The sequence below is a fragment of the Narcine bancroftii genome, chromosome 14 (assembly GCF_036971445.1).
Source record: "Narcine bancroftii isolate sNarBan1 chromosome 14, sNarBan1.hap1, whole genome shotgun sequence".
Classification (NCBI taxonomy): Eukaryota; Metazoa; Chordata; class Chondrichthyes; order Torpediniformes; family Narcinidae; genus Narcine; species Narcine bancroftii.
Genome location: NC_091482.1, coordinates 10,778,683 through 10,785,677, shown reverse-complemented (window position 1 = coordinate 10,785,677; position 6,995 = coordinate 10,778,683). Strand labels below are relative to the sequence as shown.

At 41.8% G+C, this 6,995-nt stretch overlaps 1 long non-coding RNA gene across 1 annotated transcript; it reads left to right on the top strand.

Annotated features, from left to right (window-relative positions):
* Positions 1 to 2,898: 2,898 nt before the first annotated feature.
* On the top strand, positions 2,899 to 6,545 carry LOC138749181 (uncharacterized). Its single transcript, XR_011348467.1, has 3 exons — positions 2,899 to 3,123; positions 4,706 to 4,796; positions 5,471 to 6,545. It is a non-coding gene; the product is annotated as an uncharacterized lncRNA (long non-coding RNA).
* Positions 6,546 to 6,995: the final 450 nt, after the last annotated feature.

Sequence of the window (6,995 nt, the reverse complement as noted above, 5' to 3'; positions counted from 1 at the left end):
TGGAAAGAAAAAGGCTGAGAACCACTGCTCTAGACCCAGTTGTTACTGAAATATTTTGGTTGAGAAAAATTGTCATTGGCCCATTTCCTTTGGAGTTATGAAACCATGCACATAATGAGTCAATCAAGTACGATTAAAACACTGGTTTTCAAACTTTTTCTTCCCACCCACATCCCACCTTAAGCAATCCCTTACTAATCACAGAGCACCGATGGCATAGGGATTACTGAAGGTGGTAAGTGAGTGGAAAGAAATAGTTTGAAAATCACTGCTCTAGAACAGTAGTTCACAATCTTCCCTTCACACTCACATTCCACCTTAAGTAATCCCTTACTAATTATAGAGTGGCATAGGGATTGCTTAAGGTAGAACGTGAGTTTAGGAGGACAGTTTGAAAGCCACTGCTTTAAAGCAGCCAGATCTGCATTAAGGATATAGATGCTGCAGTTCTGTGTGGGGGGACCGAGCAGCAAGTTGTGTGCATGTTGTACTCGTACCTCGTCTCTGCCACGTGTTGATCCAGAGCAGAACAAGGGATAGTATGGATATTGTATTCTTATGGTTGGGGGAATGGAAAATTGGATAGGGTTCCTGGTTCATATATGCCAGGAGTCCGCTGAGGGAATAGTGTGTGCATAGAAAGAGACGGGATTGCGTGCACATTGTCACCTTTACAAATGTGGTAACCCACTGACATTGATCGTGAATAATTGAAGCTGGGCCTGATTCCATAACACAATTATCATCAAAGTGCCTTTGCCTTGTGGAGGGGACTCGGGGGAATTGGGACCAATTTAAAAAGGTCAAACCAGTGAACTTCTTGAGGTTGCCATGATACCAGTTACTGTTGCTTCTCTTGTAACCCAATTCCAATCTTGTCAATTTGAACCACAGACAAATGTGACCTTGGCTCCAGGTGCCTGTTAATGTTTCATTGGACTATTTATAACTTAATGAACCCACAGGATACAAAATATAAACTGTGCAGAATTTATTGCTGTCTTTCATTCCAAAAAATATACAATATTGCTGGAGAGCTCAACAGGTCCCACTGCATCCGTAGGAGGCAAAGATGTTTTGGGCCTGAGCCCTTTGTCAAAGTGCCTGAACTTTTTTTAAAAAAAGGGGAAGGCGGGGGGAAGCCTTGGCCAAGAGGCCATGTGTGGGTGGGGGGGGGGGGGGGGATAGATAGGCGAGTGATCAGTTAACCAGTCCATATCCGTCATCAATAAAACTTGCATTTTGGTTGTGTCACTGGGACAGATCCATGTTTCTCTTCAAAGTACCAAGAGATCTTAAACATTCACCTGACCCTATTGATTTGGGCAGATTATGTATCAGCTTTTAATATTGTATTCAAAGGACAAATGTGCCTGATAATGCAGGACTTAGAAATGTTAGCCTAGATTTTAGTGACTAATGACGTATAAGACTGACCTATTTAAATGAACAATGAACAGATTAAGGTTTATAAACAGAGAGACTTGCAGGATTAATTTATAGTTGGAATTTGGAGTGAGAGCCTAAGGAAATTCTTCAAATGAATGTTAATTACAGGAAGTAAATCAGGATTTCCAAAGAAACTTTGGATTTGTAGAATCAGTTGGAGTTACAGAACGGGAGACCATGTCACCCCTGCCCATGTTGAATCTGACATTCCAGCTCCATGACCAGTGCAGTGGTTTAGGACACATCAAAGTGCTGATCCAAGTATTATACCAGGAATAAGCATCCGATAAAGGACCTTAAACCTGAAATGTCAACTGTTTATCCTTCTTCAGAGATTGCCTGACCTGCTGAAAGTTTCCAACATCTACTTTTGAAAAATTATTGTCCTGGGAATAAAGACATCGGAGCAGAATTAGGCCCTTTGACCCATTGAGCCCATTCCACCGTTCAAATTCTGGCTGTTGGTATTTTTCCCCTCAACCCAATTTTCCTGCCTTCTTTCCATAAACCTTTGATGCCCTTGCTGGTCAAGAACCTGTTCAACCTCCACTTTACATTCACCCAATGACTTGGCCTCCACAGTTGTCCGCGGTATTGATTTCCATCCACTGGCTGAGGGGGAAAAAAATCTCAGCTCTTAATGTGAGGGAGGTCCTTTTATTCTGAGGCTGTTATCCTCTGGTTCTCACCATTTTTCTCATTTGTATACTGATTGCTGTCAAGTTGATGTCCCTTGAGTAACACTAGGCAATGGGTATGGGTATAAGATACAACAGTAATAACGGGCTGCATCATGCAACCAAAGTCACAACATTGAAGGGGTGAGGGTGGTGAACTTCCAACTTTATCGTATTAATTTTTCTTCGGTCAAGTTGTGCATCAACGAACCTTTATATTTTTGTGTGTTATTTTGAATGATGGATATAATAACAGGTTGTGATGTGCTTTGAGAATATTTAGGATATCGGCCCTGATCTTTCTTATTCTGGTTTACTGTACTGTGTGTACAGTTGGTGCAGAGAAATGGATTAGAGGTCAATCCACAGGACCATAAAAGTGGCAGAGAAGATCACTGGAGACTCTCTGCCCCTACCCCCCCCCCCCCCCATATTAAAGTGATCTATTGGAATCGTTGTCTGAAGAGGGGGCACAAAATCAGAGGACCCCTTCCACCCCGCACACAGCATCTTTCAGCTGCTCTCATCGGGGAAGAGGTACAGGAGGATCAGAGCCAGCATCACCAGGCTGATGAACTGCTTCTTCCAGGCAGTGAGAATGTTGAATGACCAAAGGAACTGCTCACACTGACCGTCCGAGACTCCTGTTCATGAAACTATTTGTAGCCATGAATACTTGTCTGGCATGCATATTGTGTGTTAAGTCTAATTGTGTGTCTGCATGTTTTCCACCGAGGGCCGGAGAACGCTGTTTTGTCAGCTTGCACTTGTCCAATCAGATGACAATAGACTTGACACTTGCTGATGTCAGAGCTGTAATAAACCAATTGCTGCTGACGAGATTCCTCCTGCAAAGTTGCAGTGGCTATCGTTTCCATGGTGAGAGCAGTAGCTGCAATCTCTCTGGAGCAGCGTTGAGTTTCACTTTCCGATTCGCTGGACAGTGGAACAGTGGCACAAAAGGATTCACCTGACTCTGTTATTGGATTATTCAAAGGTAATCTTCAAAGATGCTGTTTACTTCAATTAAACTGGTTTATATGGGGGATGGCAAACTCGATGTTTCACCCCTGCAGCTGAGAATTCTGACAAGCAAGGACTTGTTCTTTCAATGCATTCAGATCTCCAAAACCTGTGAGTTTTAGAACATTGAATTTTACGGCACAGTATAGGCCCTTTGGCCCACAATGTTGCACTGAGCTTGATAAACCTACACAATTTAAATGTTCCCTAACTCTTGCACAAAACCATCTACTTTTCTTGCATCCACGTGCACGTCAAAGGGTCTTTTAAATGTCCTTAAAGTACCACCACTCCTGGCAAGGCATTCCAGGCACCCACTACTCTCTGTGTAAAAATAAACGTAACCCCTGATGTCTCCCCAAACTTTCCTCCCCTCACCTTTTGTCCCATTTCTCACCTCGTCTCCCTCTGCCTCACTTCTATTGATTGGGTAGTTTGGATGGAACCTGAATTTAATTCCTTCTGTCCATTTTGCTGCTTGACTCCCCCCTACCCCTGCTCCTCCAGCAGATTTTGCTTCAGATTCAAGCCCCTTCAGAGTTTAAAAATTTTCGAAACTCATTCAATGAAGGCATTCAATAAATGAAAAAGAACTTGATGTATTCAAAGAGTATGGATTACCTGCACAAAGAAAACTTGTGGTGGGGGGGTGGGGGGGATTTCAATGGTCTGAGTGCAGTCAGAAGTGCCTTTGAGGTCCTGCAGTCAGAGCCCACAATTCTCAATCGATCCACATGTATCAGATGATTCATAAGAACAAATTCCATCTTAAGCATCCCACGACACATTCAGGAGCAAGATACCTGCTTGGTTTCCTGCTGGCAATGGATGGATTCAATACTGCTGGAAGATTGAGCTAAAAATGTTTTATCAGAATTTCTCTCATTTTCTCCTCTGAAGGGTGGGGAGTTTTATTTTGTATTTTTTCCCCATAGAATTGTCAGTCCTCTGTCATGAACAACCCCCAACCCCCTTGTGCTGCAGCTAGAGATGCTTGCCTGATATCACCCTTGCTCAATGTTCATCAACACCAGGCCCCCAGTAGGAGTCACTGCATAACCAGGAGGGCAACAGAGACTCGGTCAACTCTCCACCCCTGTAACAACACTCTCTGTAACAACAGACCTGACTGAGTCAGCTCTAGACCAGTGGTTTTCAAACTTTTTCTTTCCACTCTCATACCACCTTAAGTCATCCCTATGCCATTAGGTGTTCTGTGATTAGTAAGGGATGACTTAAGGTAGTGTGTGAGTGGGAAAAAAAAAGCACAAAAATATGTGGACGTCATGAAAAATATTCTTGCTTTCCTACCAAAGTGCACAAGCTCAATGGTGAAGAGTGGGAGCAGGAGCTGATATCGTCCCCTCATTCATCTGGTGAACTTCCATCCTCAAAGACCCCACAACCCAGGCCATGCCCTCTTCACTCTGCTACCATCGTGAAGGAGGTACAAGAACCTGAAGACGAGCACCCAGCAGCACAAAATTAAGCAATATTTGTTTCCTATTCATGCTTCAGTAATGAAACTGCTTTTCCTTCAATTTTCACTATTTCAGAACCAAGCCCATGGAAATGTTCAACACCGGTGACTACATAAACCACGAAACGGCTTCCAATTATGAATTCTTCTAAGGACATCAGATCAAAGTAAAATTCATTGAAATCGTCCAACTTAAGCAACTTGAATATTTAGACCGGCCATTCTCAACCCTTTTTCAGCTACAGCCCCCTTAGAACTCTGCTCAAAGTTTATGAGCCCCCTTCCCTGTGAACCAGTGGTTTGGTTGATTTCTTCCATTCTTCCTTCCACCCCCTCTATACCTTTGTGACCCCCCCCCATAGAGGATTTCAGTCAGTAGCCCCCCCCCCCCATCCTTTGGACTCTGTGTTTCAGTTTTCAGGGACTACCAACAAGTGCATTTACTCCATGTCCCTGTTTTCCAGGACTGCTTTTATACCCAACGACCAGCTGATTTGTGCTGGTGTCCATACTGTAGTTAATCCAGTCCAGAGTATATATAATGAAAAGTTAAAGTGGCCAGAGTCCAAAGGGTGGTGGCCCCCAGGGTGGGGGAAGGGTGTATGACCTCTGTTGAGAATGGCTGGTTTTGACCATGAATTTTCAATATCCATTAAATTAAAAGACTGATATGTGTTTGGTATTTCTGTTCGGCAAAACAATTAGGAAACAACTTTAGACAGTTCAAAAAATACTTGCCATTTATTAACAGAACACAAATTGAGTAATGTTTAACTGGTGGAAATGAAAAGAGCAAATAAAGTGATATTTGTTATTGAAATTAATTTTTTTTTGCCCACAGTGAAAACAGGAGCGTTCTGATGCTGTCAAACGTTGTTGGAAAGGGTTTGCATGCATTGATATCTCCCAAAAGAGAAGGACTCTATTCAATGCTGAGCAAGTTGAAATATAATAGGCACACACAAAGCAGGTACAGTTCCACGAATGCTGTGACCTCCCCTCCAGATTCCCACTTTCACCCCCATTGATTCTGGATGTAGTTTAGAGGAGCCATCAAATACTTTCCTGGGATTGGCTCAAAGTGCAAAGGATTACAAATGGGGCTCAGGTGGATAGAGGAAGGGAAATGGAGATGTATTTATTTGGGGAAATGTTTCTTTGTTTATATTTCCACATTAAACAGTCACTATCAGAATTGGGACTTCAAAAATATTCAGCTATTGTTAAATTCTTGAATAATCCATATTGGAAAACAATTTTTGGACTTTTCTGCAACCTTTCTTCTCGGAACAGTACCAAGTTCTTGACCCCGCGGTGGATATTCAATCAGATAGTGACCAATTTGTATCTCAACTCTATCTGTTCACATTGATTCCACAAACCTTGTTACCTTTGCCCAACAAAAATGTCATTAATTATGTTTGGCGCACTTGAGCTTTGAAAGATTCAGCTCAGATGGCAAATTACCAAATCTGAGAGGTTGTGTGGGGGTCAAAATAGTGTCTTGAATTTGACACATTAAAGGTGCAAAATAACGAATCTTCTTTACACAGACAGATCAGTGAATGTTTTATGAAGCTGAAGTGACTGTAGAAGCAGCCAGAAATATCAGGGAAATGTTGAATGGATGGATATTTATTTGTTAAAAAATATTTTTAGAATATAACGCTGGACAATTTTGCTTCCTGAACACTTTTGAGGGTATTTTATGGTTTTTATGATAATGAAAAATCATCTTAAAATGTTCCTATTTTGGTGATATATTTTAAGTCTCTGTCAAGAAGACAAAACCATGTAATTGAAAATGACATTGCGACCATGGAAAAGCAGTATCAGGGCAACTGGAATCCATCAATGCTGGCCAACTATTGTTGGACACTGACTTGAGAGGCATCAGATGTTGAGTACCAACAGCGTCAAAAGTCAGTGGCAAAATGCTTTTGGGTCAGTTGAACTAACGCAACGTGTCAGCATCATTATGCGATTAAAAATGTTAAATTCAATAGAAGTTAATGTTACACCAACTTCCTACATGATGCAGCAAATTTGACATTATCTTTGATTTCAGCTTGAAGTTGTCTATCATAATCCCCAATTTTTTTTCAGGAAGCAAACCTTTTGAAAAAAATTGTTGTCCAGTGTAATTCACTCACCAACTGATAACAAAGTGTAAACTATGGAGGAAAAAACAATGGGAGTCCATATCAGTTGGGGCTGAATATTGATTGTGGGTGATTGGTAAAAGGGTCTGTTCAAGAATTATGACTGAAGCAGTTTGTAATGTAAGAGAAGTGAAGTGCTAATTCCCCTTACACTGGGAGATATTACTGAGGCAAGTCCAAAGCTTGCATTGGGTAACGTGTTGG